Here is a 17,614-nt window from a genome sequence, read left to right on the forward strand (position 1 = left end):
CAGCACTGGTGCTGCTGTAGCACTTAGTGAGGACACTACCTACACCCATGGGAAAGCTTTTCCCGTCGGCGTGGTACTCCGCCTCCCTCAGAGGCAATAGCTATGTTGACGGGAGAAGCCATCCCATCGATATAGCTCTGTCTACAGTGGGGTTAGAATGGTATAACTTTGTTGCTCAGGGATGTGGATTTTCCACACCCCTAATTGAAGTAGTTAGTTATACCAACATAAGTTCCTACTATAGATCAAGCCTATGTTTACACTACCCTTTGATATCCTGAGTGTGGAGGAATTCCAGGATTCTCTCAGGATATAGATAAGACACACAGATGTACGCTCCGAGAAACTGCTCCCTTGCACTCCATGTACACCACTGCAGGTGTACTGGGAAACATTTTTGCCTTCCCAATTGAAACATCAGATGATGACCAAAGCTGAGGCAAGACACCTGATTTGACAGACCAGTAGCCTGATCCAGTATGGCAAATCACACATTCTCAGTCCCTAATTCTGCTCTCAGTTAAACCAGTGTAAATCTGACCTAACTTCATTGACTTTGTTAAGAGTTTCTCCAAATTTATACCAGTGTTACTGAGATCAAAATTTATTCCTATGAAAGTAACACACAATCTGACAAACTGTCCAGGATTCCTACAGCTTTTTCCAAGGAAACCCTTTTGCTATTATGATGAACACCAATACACTGGTATAGGTACACCGATACATGCTGTAGTGTAGAACCTCACTAATTTTCAGGGAGACCCATTGCAAACAACTGAATTTTCTGAATTAGTGACTAAATGAACAAAACAGAAAAAAAAAAAAAAAAAAAAGCAGGCTATGGTGTCTCAAAATGAACTTTGTTCTTTTACTTGGTCAATTATAGTTTAGTTTGATTTATGATAACACTTCATAGTAGTGTCTGTAGCATATATTGTGAAAATAATGAAATCTTACTCACACAAGCCCTCACTCCATTAAATCTTTGCAGAGAGATGGAGAGAGGCTGCCATTATTTTGTGCAGATTATAATAAAGTGTGCAGTTTAGTGGAGAATGGATTATGAGGTTCTACTGTAACTAAGACTGATTTATAGCTGTCATTCTATTCCCAATAGTTGCTGATAACTCTCTCAGACAAATTCCTTTTGTGTTGAAATTTTCTATGCTTAGTCTCAGCCCAAAAGTGAATTGTTTTGAAAGTTTTGTGAGGTTTTTTTTTTCATAGATCCCTTACTTTAAAGAACTTTAGAACACTAGATATGCATGGAATCCATTTATCATCAGATCACACTTAGATCACTATTAATTCTTCACCCCTTAGCATTAAAGCTGGCTCAGGCCTTACAATGTAATTCTACTCTGAAAAGTGACAGTAAAAATTGTACTTTCTTACTAAACAGATCTTATTTGCCATGGCTTTTCACCTTGTGGAGTCATTTACACCTGTGAAAAGAGGATGTTAGATACAACCAAACCAGAATTCTCCACTCACTTCAGTGGTACGAGTCATACACGCATTCTGAACAGGTGTAAAAGTGGGATCCACAAAGGGACTTAGGTGGTGCAATGCTCAGTGTCATGGCACTTAACTTTTAGGTGCATAGGAAATCACAGGAACAACACAATGACCCACAAAGCCTGAGCTCAACACCTAGGCTTCCTATACAATGAATGGGGAGAACTAGGCATCGTAGAATGCAAACCACAAAAGCCAGCATCCTAAGTGGGGAGCTTCCTAAACTAGTGAATGGGAGATATAGACCAGAGGGTGTGTTCTAAGCCCCACCCCTCATTCAGAGACAGGCACCTAATGCCATGCTGCGAGGCACCTATCTCTGCTCGGAGATCCCTGAATGGGAACCTGCTGCCTGGAATCAGGCAGCTTAGGTACCTAAGCATTTTCCTGCTGGAATGGGTTACCTGCCTGTCTGACTACACACAAAATGGAGGAGCCCACCATATCATTTTTAGCCCAATGGTTAGAGCTCTTGCCTGGGATGTGGGAGACCCAGGTTCAGTTCCCCCCTCTCTGCCAGAAAGGGAGAAAGGTGGGAAACACCTGTTCAGATCCTGTCAGGAGACAGCTGCAATGACTGAGCTATGGAATATACTGAATTGGAGCTCCCTCATTCTCTCCTGTTGGAGCTGTTACACTTTGGATAACTAACACAAGAAGGGATGGAACCGTGGGATAGAACCACGGATCTCCCACCTCAGGGTGGGTGCCCTAACCACTGGATTACAGAATCATTCTCATTCCCTTTCTCTCTCTGATCCAATGATTATTTAGGTGTCTATCCACAATGGAACAGTCACTGGAGTCAGAGAGCAAGGGACTGGGAATGACTGTAATCCAGTGGTTAGGGCAGCCTGCTAGTAGGTAGGACACCCTGGGACCACGCCCCTTGCTCCAATCACTCTTTCATCATTTATCCAGAGTGCAGCAGCTTCAACAGAAGAGACTGAAGGAGACCCCCACCTCAGAATATCCCATAGTTAGGTAGGTGGGGCACTCTCCTGAGAGATGGGAGACACCTGTTCCAATCTTGTGGCCGAGTGGGGGGAATTGAACCTAGCTCTCCCACATCCCAAGCAAATGCACAGGCCACTGGGCAAAAAGTTCTAAGGTCATCCCCCCCTCCACGTTTTTGAGTGGGACTTGATCCAGTAGGCATCCTCAGAAACCGCCTACCAAATCGGGCACTGCACATGATTTATGTGGCTGAACACCTGTCTTCCCCCAGCTCATGGATCATTCTGGGCATGGGTGGGAGCTAGGCATCCGTACACCTAGAGGGAGGTAGCAGTGCACATGCCTGGAGGCAGGAACATAGGTGCCATAGGGAACTTTTACCCTGAATAACTTAGGCATCACATGAGTTAGGTACCTACAGGGGTAAGGGGGAGTTTTGTGGATCACGGTGGAGCCAAAATTGGGACTTAGGCACCCAAATGTGGGATTTAGGCACTTGAGTAGCTTCACGGATCCCACCCTAAGTTACTATATGAAGTGAAGCACAACAGTGAATCAGCAGCTGTGTGTATTCAGAAATACATCTGTTTACTTCACTGAATAAAATAAGTTTTTACTACTTGTTACTCCTTCTAGATGTGTTGGCTCTGCTATGCTAAGAGGGAGGCCGCTGAATCCTATTTATTTTCATATATCGTCAACAGAACTTGCAGGGCCAAATTCTGCTCCGAGTGAAACCAGCACAACCCTTCTCTAAACAATAGAGTAGCAGAGGTTTAACTGCAGGTAAGATTTGGCCTACAATCTATATTACTGGTGATGACGGATAGGCAGGAAAGAAAGAACGCAGCATGACATTCATAACCCAGTTTGAGTCTGGTAATTAGGGAAAAAGTGTCTTAATTGTAAACTGAGCAAATATGATCTGAAGTCACTGAGACTTACTAAACATGGAACCTCATGATACCATTTTAAAGTCACTTTTCAGAGCCGAATCTTCAGTGCCTTCACTGCTGAGCTGCCTCAAGCATTTTACCTCTAATGATGCTCTTAAGCACTTACTGGTGCTGTTGGCTCTAAAGCTTTAAAGTAAAAGGCATGCTTAAAGGGACCTGACTTTTTAAGGTGCCTCTACACTAAAGAGAAAAGCCGTTGTTTCTGGCACCCACAAATCTTGGAAATAGATTCTGTCCACACAGATAAGCACTCCTGACCTCACCAGTATCATTGTAAGTGTACTTTCTTGAAGCAAGTGTTAACAATACCACTTCCTGAACCGTTCATTGCACAGCAGCGTAACACCAATGCAAATGTAAACCACAGGCTTTGCAGCCACACCAAGGTTGCTTGCCCTTTCGGCTTGGCTCTACAGTGCTCTGCCACCCCTACCAATGACCGTTCTGCTGCTCTCTGTTCCAGGAAGATTCAAGAGCAGCCCAGGTGATGCCGGTCTCTTCTCTGTTCTCTCCACCCCCAGGAGAGAGATATCAAATAGCACACATAATCAATGTTTATTTATATAAAGTTTTAACTGTGACATTTACACATAACGAACAATAAAAATCATAACCAAAGCAGTTCTCACTTCATTTACTCCTGTAAAACATGAAAGGGAGAGAGGTTTGTGAGCACAGACCACAAACACACACAGCACATCCATTAAATAATACTATAGAACTGAACAGCATCAATAAAAAATTAACTTAATTTAATGGGGGCCAGCGTTTGAGTTACAATTTGGGAGCTGCATCAGTTTCACCTTCCAGGTGCCAGGTATTTGAAAAAAATAACCAGAGAAAAGGGACATAGTGAAAAGTCATTGAAATGACAGATCCACAGTCACTACACAAGGCTACTGCCAACCTCCAAATAAATCCTAGCCCTCTACTTACCTTTCCACAGTGTATCAGTGCTACAAAAGGACTTCTCAAAACTGGTGACTGGGCAACAAAATGGAAGATGAAATTTAATGTTGATAAATGCAAAGTAATGCACATTGGAAAACATAATCCCAACTATACATATAAAATGATGGGGTCTAAATTAGCTGTTACCACTCAAGAAAGATCTTGGAGTCATTGTGGATAGTTCTCTGAAAACATCCACTCAATGTGCAGTGGCAGTCAAAAAAGCAAACAGAATGTTGGGAATCATTAAGAAAGGGATAGATAATAAGACAGAAAATATCCTATTGCCTCCATATAAATCCATGGTACACCCACATCTTGAATACTGCATGCAGATGTCGCTGACCTATCTCAAAAAGATATACTGGAATTGGAAAAGGTTCAGAAAAGGGCAACAAAAATTATTAGGGATATGGAACAGCTTCTATATGAGGAGAGATTAATAATACTGGGACTTTTCAGCTTGGAAAAGAAACGACTAATGGGGGATATGATTGAGGTCTATAAAATCATGACTGCTGTGGAGAAAGTAAATAAAGAAGTATTATTTACTCCTCATAACACAAGAACTAGGGGTCACCAAATGAAATGAATAGGTAGCAAGTTTAAAACAAACAAAAGGAAGTATTTTTTCACAAAATGCACAGTCAGTCTGTGGAACTCTTTGCCAGAGGATCTTGTGAAGGCCAAGACCATGGGCGGCGGGTGAACCCCTGCTTTGGGGAGGCTAGCTGGTGACTGTGCCCCTTCCGCCCGAGGCCCCGCCCCCCTCAAGCCCCAAATCCTTCCCTAACAGGAGAAACCCTGAGGGCCCGGCCCACGACTGGAAGAGCCCTGTGGCCTGCCCACCCCAGCCACGCGGTCCCCTCCTCAGCCCCTGAGTGACAGTCCAGTTCCAGCCACGTTGGGCCAAGCTGCCAGTCCCCCCCCACCAGCCACCGGCCCTGCTGAACGGCCATGTTGGACTGAGCTGACGGCCCCCATGGACAGCCCAAGTGCTGGGCTGAGCTGCCAGTCCCCCCGAGCTGCCGTGCTAGCCCCGGTCATGCCAGGCCAAGCCTTCCACCGGACAGGCCGAGCCAATCGCCCCCAGACATGTCGAGCCGAGCCGCTGTCCACGGCCCCGCCAAGCCGGCCCCAGCCACGCTGGGCTGGGCTGAGCTGCCACCGTCCCCTGTACCCGGACAGCCGTGCCCAGCGAGCCTCCCGCCCGTGACCCGCCAGCCGCACACCGCCAGCCCCAGCGCACAGCCAAGCAAGCCGCCTGACTCCCCCGCTAGACCCTCCCGCCCACTGCTGGCTCGCCGCGTTCCCTCCTCACTCCCCCATCACCGAGGAGGAGGGATGCAGCAAGCAGTGGCAGGCAGGCAGCAGCAGACAGTGGGGGCCTCAGGGAAATGGAAGGGACAGGGCCAACACGGCCCAGCTGTCCAGCAGTGGGTCAGCGGCAGCTGGACCAGGGAAGGCTTAGCCTTCCCTGGCCTATTATACCTGCTGCCCATGGCCAAGACTATAACAGGATTCAAAAAAGAACTAGATAAGTTCATGGAGGATAGGTCCATCAATGGCTATTAGCCAGGATGGACAGGGATGGTATCCCCTACCTCTGTTTGCCAGAAGCTGGGAATGAGCAACAGGAGATGGATCATTTGATGATTACCTGTTCTGTTCATTCCCTCTGGGGCACCTGGCATTGGCCATTGTTGGAAGACAGGATACTGGGCTAGATGGACCTTTGGTCTGACCCACTATGGCCATTCTTATGTTCTAAAACAAAACTCAGGGCTTCTGAATGGAAAGCAGGCTGCAGGATTGGGCTCATATGGAAATTCATACAAAGTATAAAACTTTATATTTAAATTAATTTTAAAAGAATCAAATCAAGTCCCTACCCATGGAGAATCATTACCCGAAGTTGGGGGTGCTCATCATAATATCCTGTAAGCCTGCTGTCTGTCACAGCGGTTGACAGGCAATATTTGCAAGGGAACACCCTGCCAATCTTTAGCCATGGCATCAATATTCTTGTGTGGGTATGTGGAAACTAATGTGCCATGGGTAAAGAGTCAGAGAAAGCATCATTTTCTTCTAACACTGAACAAGGGTCTTTATAAGAATAAGAAAATAATATCAGCTCTAAAGATATTCTGTCTCTTGAGGCCAGAGCTATAAAGGTATTTAGGTGCCTAAAGATACAGTGACATGCCTCAGAGGTTTTAAAATGTGTCTAGGTGCCTAATTCCCACGTACCTCCTAAAGATGCAGCTAGATGCTTTTAAAAATACCATTAGGCACATAGCTGCATCTTTAGAATCTAAATAACTATAAAAATCTGGCCCTTTGTGACTTTCTGCTTCATGACAAAACTTCTGCTTCAAACTTTTCCCAGGCCTGGCTTCCTGCTACACATTTAAAGATATATATCCTCACAGAAACAGAAAGTGAAACACATGTCTGATTCTTCACTTTAGAAATCAAACTCTACTTAATATTAACTGTTGCAAGCAATATACTACAAGTATGCATTTGCCACTATGCCATACACCTGCTCCAGGGAGCTGTGTGACAGGCACCACAACGTACAAGGTACAATAACAACAACCGGGGCAAGTCCTGTAGGTGGACATACTGCATCCACTTGAAAAAACCCAAAACAAACAAACAAACAAAGGCAAGCTGGTTAGTGTAGGCACAATGAACCATTGTAGGGACAGATGGGTCTGGCAATAAATATATGGAGATATACCTATCTCATAGAACTGGAAGGGACCCCGAAAGGTCATCGAGTCCAGCCCCCTGCCTTCACTAGCAGGACCAAGTTCTGATTTTGCCCCAGATCCCTAAGTGGCCCCCTCAAGGATTGAACTCACAACCCTGGGTTTAGCAGGCCAATGCTCAAACCACTGAGTATCCCTCCCCTATTACTTGGCAATAAATAACTTTCATGGATAAGCTGGTTGCTTCTCTCTCTCCCTCCCCCGGGTGTTTTTTGGCTTCCCCATTCGTTCTGCAGCAACACTCCTCGTACCTAAGCAAAGATCCCTGCAGCGCGCAAAAATCTTGTGGGGTTTGCTCATCAAGTGGCTTACTACCAGAACAATTGTAACACGAAAGTGGAGCTAGGGACGTGCTGAATCTGGGACATATGAGGGTGGCAGCTTGAAAGTGCTGTTCAACCCAGCCTGCTGAGTCCAGGGACATATAAGAGGTCAGCTTGGGAGTGCCGATTAACCTGGTCCTCTCAGACGTGCTCTGTTAATGCGTGTGTGTGTTCATCTGATTCTGGGGCTGGAAGAACCCAGCCCTGGGGAACCTAGGTCCTGCAGGATAGCCCCATTGAGAGGGGACTTGCAGCAGGGAGTAGAGCTCCGTATGAGAACACAAGTGACACAAACAGTACATTGATAGAATTACAGAACCCCCCCGCCCAGAAGAGTAACCCTAATAAAGGAGCATACCCCAAAGTAACGGGCAAATCTGGTAACACAACCCTCTGCCCCAGCCCTGAGCCCCTCATCCCTGGCCCCACCCCCAGCCGGAGCACTCACACCCCGGTACCCCAACCCTCTCCAGCCCTGAGCCCCCTCGCCTCCCCCCACCATATGAATTTTGTGTCACACATCACTTCCATATTGGTGCACATAAAATTCATTCCGCACATGGGTGGGAAAAATTAGAGGGAACACTGCATATTGCCTCTATATAAATCCATGGTTCGCCCACATCTTAAATACTGCATGCAGATGTGGTCGCCCCATCTCAAAAAAGTTATATTGGAATTGGAAAAGGTTCAGAAAAGGGCAACAAAAATTATTAGGAGTATGGAACAGCTGCCATGTAAGGAGAGATTAATAAGATTCAGAGTAGCAGCCGTGTTAGTCTGTATCCGCAAAAAGAAGAACAGGAGTACTTGTGGCACCTTAGAGACTAACAAATTTATTAGAGCATAAGCTTTCGTGGACTACAGCCCACTTCTTCGGATGCATATATATATGTGCCACAAGTACTCCTGTTCTTCTTTTATTAATAAGATTGGGACTTTTCAGCTTCGAAAAGAGACGATTAAGGGGGATAGGACAGAGGTCTATAAATCATGACTGGTGTAGAGAAAGTAAATAAAGCAGCATTATTTACTCCTTCCCATAAACACAAGAAGTAGGGGTCACCAAATGAAATGAATAGGCAGCAGGTTTAAAACAAACAAAAGGAAGTATTTTTTCACACAACGCACAGTCAACCTGTGGAACTCTTTGCCAGAGGATGTTGTGAAGGCCAAGACTATAACAGGGTTCAAAAAAGAACTTGATAAATTGATGGAGGATAGGTCTATCAATGGCTATTAGCCAGGCTGGGCAGGGACAGTGTCCCTATCCTGTTTGCCAGAAGCTGGGAATGGGCAACAGGGGATGGATCACTTGATTACCTGTTCTGTTCATTCCATCTGAAGCACCCGGCATTGGCCACTGTTGGAAGACAGGATACTGGGCTAGACGGACCTTTGGTCTGACCCAGTATGGCCGTTCTTATGTACAGGTGAGGTGGAGAAGGGCTAACGTGGTGCCCATCTTTAAAAAGGGAAAAGGAGGGGCTGGGGAAGTACCTGGGAAGCTACTAGAGCAACATATATATCATTAAATTTGCAAATACGTGGAGGATGAAGGGGTATCACTAGCCACGGTTAGCCACATCATTTCCCCCTGAAATGGAACACTTCTATGGTGCAGATGGACCTTAAGAGAGCTTCAGGTCACCTTTACGTCTTTTATCCCCCATTTGTTTCTTTTATTTTTTCTTTAAAAACTAACGTTAATGCAATGTTAAGGCTGAGCCATCATGCACACATAAGTTAGGGTAACTCCCACGATGCTAACTCTACCACACTGTGCACCTTATATCATTTACAGTACTCGTTAATAACACACAATAGTACAGTAAAGGAGATCTGCAAAATGACACAAACCCATTCTTTTCCCCTTTTCAGATCCCCTTTAAAGCTGACATTTAACAAGGAAGGTAGGAATAACAAATACTACATGGAAGTAGTATTATTATTAGTTGCATTATTGTAGCACCTAGGAGCCCAATCATGGACCAGGACCCCATTCTGGTAAGTGCTTTACAATATGTATGTGTGGTTTAGCACTGTGGAAACAACTTTGAAGTGATATTCTACTCTGAAAAGTGACCGTAAGAATTGCACCTTCTTACTCAATAGATCTGCTCTCTGTACATATTCAGAGGCATATCTGCTGACTTTAGTGCCTAAAATACATTTTTACTATTTTTTACTCCTGTTAGCATAACAAAATCAACATACTTATGGCAGAAAGAGTTGGATTCTGTTCTGGCTCGTGCACCATCAACACGATGTTAGCTAAGTTCTAGTTGCAGTACCCTTATAGTTGATGCTATGTGAACCCAGTTTGACTTTCAGATTCTGGGTTGACTTTGCAGGGCTGGCATTTAGAAAAAAATCAGATTTTTACTTGTAAACTGAGCAGGTTTGATCTGGAAATCACTGAGAGACTATAAAGATGGAACCATACAACTGTATTCTAACCAAGTCACTTTTCAGAGCAGAACAATATCTTACCTTTTGAAGAATCTAGCTTTCTCTGTTCTTTATTTTTCATTCTTAACATTGCACTAACACAACAAGGTTATTAAAATTTACCATCCCTCTTTCTTTAAAGGAAAAAAAATAAGGAACTATTTGGCTTACAGAATTTATAACTTCTGTCAACTTCTAAAGGTATTACAAGCTCCACAACCCTGCAGCTCTAGCGAAGCCATCATTAACTGCCCTTGTAAGTTCCTTGATATGTCACTATTTGCCCTGCAGAGTTTACAGGCTTAGTTGGCTTTAGTAAGGCATCTGTAGCGAGGGGGCATGGCCCCGCACTGAGAAATATGGGGCGGGGGGACACAACAGACCCTTACAGCATCCTTAACCAACTTTTTTTAACCTGGCATTTTTAGACTTAATGAAAGCTACAAAAACAACACAAAGACCCAATTCTGCCGTCAGTTACATATGTGCAGTTTTCATTGATATAATATGGAGCTCCACCCTCATAACTATAGAGCAAACTAGGGCCTAGTTTTGAGCATCTAATTGCAGATGTTTCTGGAGTTCTCCAGTGTAACATTTCTGATCAGAACATATGGGGAAAATGTTAGTTTTCATACTTAAATTACTCAAAACAATTTGAATTGACTTTGGTCAATCTTTAAATCACCGCTGGCTGAAAGCAAAGTAGAAACATTTCAACCCCAAAATAATTTGATTGAGGACAGTTATGAGCAGCTGAAAAAGGAAATTAAAATTGGAGTCCAGCTTCAATGCACAGTTTGCACACACACGTCTATATAAAATATAGATTCTGATACCTGGATTTATGCCACTGCAACCAACCTAATGTACAGCCTCAGCTGTGTCCTATGTTCACCAGAGTGGACCCACATACAGAGCAGAAAAGGGAGTACAGAACAGTGAACACTTAAGAAAATAACAGTAGTTGTCAGAAGTGAGTCCTCTTCCGATTCCTCCTCTCCCTCATTTAGTTTTGGAAATGGCTTAGCTTCTAGTTTAGATGGAATAACAATGTTCCACCAGGTCTTAATCAAACTTTCTGTAGCAAGAATGAAACTGGTTTTGTTCTATCTAGCAACAAACCATTTCAAACATATTAATGGGTGGTTATCAGGGAGAAATGGTTTCTTTCTAATCCCTTTTGTCAGCAATGGGTGATGCTCCCAGTGTAGAAAAGACATGTAGAGGTTAGTCATGGAAGTAAAGGCAGCAGTGGCAGCAAACAAATGACCTAGTAGGTTTCAGATTTTATTGTTTTATGTCTCATGGAGCCAGGGCTATGGTAATAGGAAATATTGCCCCTTTTGCTCTTGGGAACACACCTACACACACCCTTGCTCACTGCTCACCCTGCTACACCATCTATTTCCTTAAAATCAAGTTCCTAGTCCTGTTTTTCATGGACATCTTTTCTGCACTCTCCTATCATTTGTCTCATTTTAACACTTTCCTTGTCTCCAGTTCATTTCAGTTCCATCAGCAGGGAGAGAGCCTGCAATGCAAATGAAGATCAAAGGGGAGGCATATTTGCCAAACAAAAGGGGGGGGGGGAGCTTACAGTAGCCTAATGTAAAGCTCCAAAGTCCAGATACAGTTTGTTTCTACTGCATCTCTCTCACACACACACACACTGGACAGGGGTCTAGGAGAAGGAGCTACACACACTGATACTCAGGGAAGGAAAGAACTGCACTGTGCTTTGAGACGCAAAGCCTATCTGCGGATACACATCTTGCTAGGGATTTTCATGGTAGACATGGAGCATAGCCTATGCTAAAGCTGGGAGAGCTTCCATTGTGGGAAAGGTCGCTCTGCCGGGGCAAACTAAAACCCGAGGCCAGATGCTAACAGGGTGTATGTTGGGGGAGACGGGGGGAGGTTGTTTTTTTTTTTTGTAAACGATCTCTGATCTCGTGCCTCCTCCAAAAGAATTTCTCTCCGAATCCACCTCAACACTCTCCTAAGGGGCTAGGGGGAGACGAGCGGGAGCTGCCAGTTCACTAACAAGCCGGAAATTGAGCACGGGAAGCAGCAGGAGGCTCATTAGCCAAAGTGCTCTGCTCCGCCAGTGCATTAGCCACCCAGAGAGAGGGCTGCGGTGGCTGCCCTGTTAGCACCAGCGCCCGGCTCGCACATCTGCCACTGGACCGCGTGGGCTGCAGCTGGCAGCGCGGGAGCGGGGAAGCGCCCTGCACAACGAGGCAGCCTTACAGCCCATTCCCCGCTGCGAACGCGACCAGCCCGACCCGCCACCCGGACGGCTCCGTTCTGCTGGTCCCCTGCGGCAGCCTCCGCTCACGCGGGAGCTCCCCCTACGGGCCTCGTGCCCCCAAACCAGCTGCTGCGGGCTCCCCCCGCGCCGGCGGCTCCTCGGGCACGTGGCCAGCTGAGGCTGGGGGCGGAGTCTCGAGCGCAGCTCAGATCCCTGCGCCCCGGGGAGGGGCTGGCAGCGCCAGAGGGGGGGAAGCGGTGGAAACGGGATGGGGGGTGGGGGGAAGAGAAGAGAATTGGCCGCAGAGCCAGGGCGCCCCCTGCGGCTGGAGGCGGGCGGGGAGGTTTGAGGTTGCAAGGGGCCGGGGGTGGGAGAGGGTCAGGTTTTAACCCAGCCCAGCTTCCTCCGCCTGGGGGCCCCTGCCCGGCTTAGGCGGGCCGTGTAGCTGCCCCTCGGCGAGGACTGCACCCTCACTTGCGTTGCACTGGCCCTGGTCCTAGGCCCTGGGGAGCAAATGTGTCATTGCTGAGATTTTTGGGGGGACGAGGGGGTCGCAAATTCCAGTCCCTGCTCTTTACCCCTAGCAGGACCCAGTTCCAGCCCTCCCTCCCCCCCATTGCCTCTTCCCCTCCTCCTGGCAAGGACCTTTGGTCTCCCTCAGCCAGGGGGTCTCCCCTCTCTCTTACCCACACACAGTGTATGAGCTGGTGCCACTGGGAGTCAAGATCTTGGCTAGTGCCCCATGCTCTGTTGTACAGGAACAGACCGCCCAAGCGGTGGGTGGCATTGGCAATGCTCCAGTCCTCTCCAGCAGCCCCATGCTGTTTCAGTACAGCAGTACAGCTTAAGGGGGGGGCCAGCCCTGCCCCCCCCCCGCTCAGCAGCTTATGGAGCTTTGAGCAAGTGCAGAAACCTTGGGGGAAGCATTCACACACACACACACACCCAACCCACTTAATGGGCACCACTGTAGGGACAGGGACAGAGGTAAGGAGACAGTGTGTGAGACTGGCACTCGGGGCCATCCAGACCCAATCAGATTTTTGATGAATGGGGGGTGGGGCACTTGAAAACAAAAAGTTTCCCCTTTGAGCCTACCACTCTAGCTTAGGACCCAAGAGAGTGCATGATGGTCATGGGAAGAAAACAGGAATAGCTTCGTACTAGGCCTGACCTAGCAAGGTGCTGAGTGTCCTCCACACCCATTAAGTTCCTGCAAGGTTTCTAGTTGTCCAAGGAAATTTTTTTGGTTTTATAGGCTGAGACTCCCTCTGCTGCAATAGTTAAAAGGTCTGATCAGGAACTTTATTTTAAATTCCCATTCTATTCTGTATAGGATCTTATACCGCCCTCATCTCAGTAGTATCTGAGCACCCTCCCATCAGCCATCTCCCAGACTAACGTCTTTCACATGTGGTTCTGTCTCTTGTCCTCTTCACAGGGGGAGAATTGTGCGTACAATAGTCTTTTGTTTCACTGGGGTTTTATTTTGGGGGTGGTTGTGTTTTTTTTAAAGTGTATATGCTGTTCTGTTTTTGTTAGAGAAGGCAGGTCAAAGCAATGTACCTTGCGTTTGCAGCAGAAAGTGGTGAGGTTTGTGATGATCCTTAGTTCTTGTGAGCGTTTGTTCCCCAGTCTCGGACTAGCCCCTGAGAAAGCTTTGTCCCCTGTACTGATAAACTGTACCATTACGACAGAAAGTTCCACTGAGCCTGAGAAGCAGTGTTGTTGACCATGGTCTTCTTTTCAGAGCTTTAGGTGACCTTTTAGATATGCTGGGCCTGGGTCATTAAACACCTTAAGTTCAACTTGTCTTGACTTTCTATGGGAAGCCAGTGTAAAGAATGGAGGACAGATTTCTTGTGCTCGCTGCAGCCTGAGGAGACACAACATTTTGTACTAGTTGGCGTTTCTTAAGTACTGAAGAGGTATATCACATGGCTGTAGTCCAGCTGAGAGGCAATGAAGGTGTGAATAACTGAGGCCAGGTCATCCTCCACCATGATGGGATGGAGTCTCCTAGCCCACCAGCAAGGGGGAAAGCAGTACTAATGGATGCTGCTCTGTGAGAGCTTAGCATCAGTGAGGAATCCAGGAGCAATCCTAAACTACAGACTGAATTGACCAATTATAGAGATGGGCCTTCAACCAAAGGGGACTGCACCATGACTGCAAACTCTGCAAAGCACTTGTCTACCCACCAGCATCACCTCTGTCTTGCTTGGGTTGAGCATCAGCCAGCTGTTCTTCATCCACAAGCTGATCTTGCCCAAGCACTGGGCCATCTTGGAGGTAATGGTATGGTGGAAAGTGGTGAAGGATAGGTAGAGCATTGTGTCATCTGCATATTGCCGCCACATAAGTCCATATCATCTGACCAGTTCACCTAGTGCCTGTATGTTGAGAGAGAATTGATCCTTGTGGAACTCCACAACTGAGTGGTGGAGGTGCAGTTTCCCATCACTACTCATTGGATGTGTCCCTCCAGGAAGGACTTAAAACATTTCCGTGCAGTCCCCTGTATCGCTGCCACCTGTTTTAGGCAGGACAGCTGTATCCCATGGTTGACAGTGTCAAATGTTGCAGAGAGGTCAAGGAGGATGAGAATGGAAGTCTGCCCATCATTCATCCACAGCAGGAGATCGTCCATCTGACCATCCATTTGTCTCATGGCCAAAATTTTCAAATTTGGGCACCTTGATCCATATTTAGGCACTTAAATAGAACTGACTTGATTTTCAGAGGTCCAGAGCGCTAGCAGCTCGTTTTGACATCTGGAACCTGAGTTTGAAAATGTTGGCCTAGTTTTTAAGCATTTATAAATTGGACCATAAATTAATTAGAATATGCTGCTGGCTGAAACTGTGTGGCAGTGCAGACTGACAGTGCTTTTTAATTTTTTTTTAAACAAATTGCTAAAAATCTGTCCACTGCTTTAAAGAATTAAAATGTAGTAGGGTTTGGAATACGTTTGTGTGTATCTGAAAACTGGCAATGCTTTTAAAATGAACTTTTCCATTATGCAGTTGAGACTTGTTTGTTTGTCTTTGAAAGTAACAAGCAAAATCACTGGTGTTTTCATTGTCCGTGCCCAGTAACTTATAACATTGTAATATGCTATATGTAATATCTCCAATCTAACAATTTGTTAGGAACTGTCAAAAGTCCATGCAATGGCATCAAAGGATCCAGTGTGCTTTTTATCCCATCAGATCAAAATTCACATTTATATATTCATAAATTGCATACATTCATGTTTCCCTTATGAGATATCTAAACTCCAAAGAAAATTGCTCTCCATTGGACAAATAATAAGAGTTTTACAAATTGTTTTACTGTGCCATCGCTTTCCCATTCCAGTGGACTGCATGTGTGGAGAAACAGACATTTTGCAAGCAGACATTGGGAAAATTTCTTCCACAAAGCTCTGCCAGTTTTTCCTCAATCCGGACCTGAAGCAGCTTCTGGACCACTACAGAACTATGACAATGCCCTGCAGTTCCAATCCTTAATTCCCACACAGCTTTCCTAGTGCACCTCCATAGTGACCTACTGCATTACAGCTATTACAAGCAGGTCCTCCCACAGCAAAGAACATTAGTGATATCAAATTATGCCAGACTGGCTGTTAGGTTGTGTGATGTAGACAGATGTCCACTGGAGACTAGTCTGAGACCATCAAACTCATTTCGCCTGTGACCTAAAATAAATTTGAATGTAGATCTCCGAATCCAAAAGGCTAGGTTATGTAATCATTACAATCTTTAACCATTGTATTTTTCTTTCCTTAGTAACTAACAAAAAAAATCATGAAATACAGACACACACACATATCATGTTTGTGTATTATCCAAACGGTGCCCCAAGGGTGCATGGCATTTTATAGACAATCCAGGACCTTGCCCTGCTTGCTCTCATTGATATCATTGGTACAAAATCAGGCCATAAATTACACTTACCATGGATTAAGGGATGATAGACAAAAGTGATGTGAGTTTTGAGTGAGGAGGTCTGAGACTGCTCAGGAGTACAGTGTTAAGAGACTGAAGGATATATGTGTGTGTGTGTGTGTATACACACACACATACAATATACATAATATTACATATTTAATCCCATGAATGCTGTTGATACTTGTGGGCTGTGAACAGTGTGAAGGACGCTAAAGAATTCTGAAGGTCATGTGATTTGAGACGATATGAACAATTGGGCTGTGCACATGCCACTTTGATGGCTGTATGTTGAATACCTGCAGATCAGCAAAAGAGTTAAGCTAAGAGGGCAGTAAGCTTTACTGTGTTGTTTGGATGTTTGCTGTGAAAATCCTATTAGCATTAACCTCAACTGTGTGGCTAAATCCTTGCATTTTGGACAGAAAATGATCCTTTAAGGATCTGACTTAAACCATCAAATGCCAGGAAAATCAGTTAAGATTGAAACTCCACTCGTAAACAAGGTCGTGCCCATACTGTAGCTCATATAATATGTAAATCAGCCATTGCTTGGAGACTCAGCAATAACGGGGCTCCGTTAGGTAAGTCGGTGCCACACAATGCTAGTTCCATTAGAATGTGCCTCAGATCTCAAGGAAGGCAGTGCAATAGCTAGGGCAACTGACATGCCCAAGTGTATGATGCAGCACATACCAGTTGGTGTCTAATGGGGAAGGGTGGGGCCCGCCAGCATTGACATTGACATGTATAATCAGCAATTGACTGAGCAAAGAGAAGAGGCTGAAAGAGAGAGAAAGTAGAAAAGAGATTGAAAGGAAAAGAAGAGGCAGCCAAAGAGAGGGAAAGGGGAGCAGAACATGGGGAAGAAGAGTGAAAAGAGAGAAAGGGGCCAGAGAGTGGAGGGGACAGAACAGAGAGAAAGGGAATAAAGAGAGAAGGATTCAGAAGAGAAGGGGAAATAATGGGGCAGAACAGGGGGAGCATGGGGACATTGAAGGGAAGAAAATGTCATCAGAAAGCCACAAAATTTTGTATCTGACACTATAAACATTCCATTTTTGAACCTCATGACCAAAAAGGCTCATCAGCAGTGACCAAAGCCGAATAAGAGGAGTTACAAGGGGCTAGTTTTCAGCCTTACATTTCCATTTCATTTGATTCTGACAGTTTAAATGAGCCAGTGTAGGTTTCAGTATGTGTGCACAACCAATCTGCCTCTGTATCCCACCAGGAATTCAGCTTTCAGTTTGAAAACTTGTCCTTTAGATAAGAACTGTTTTTGAAGTTTCTTTTCCTTTTACTTTCTACATTACACTTTTGTAAAAACAAAAAGCCACAATGTCCTTCAAAGATTGTTTGAAATTTATGATCAGTCAAAACCCTTGGGAAAAGAAAAAACAACAACCACCTTTTCTGTTTTGGAATTAACGTAAGTCGACAAGCAGAGCTAATCTTTTAGCTTCTGTGAGGTTAG

This window comes from Malaclemys terrapin, chromosome 4 (assembly GCF_027887155.1).
Source record: "Malaclemys terrapin pileata isolate rMalTer1 chromosome 4, rMalTer1.hap1, whole genome shotgun sequence".
Classification (NCBI taxonomy): Eukaryota; Metazoa; Chordata; order Testudines; family Emydidae; genus Malaclemys; species Malaclemys terrapin.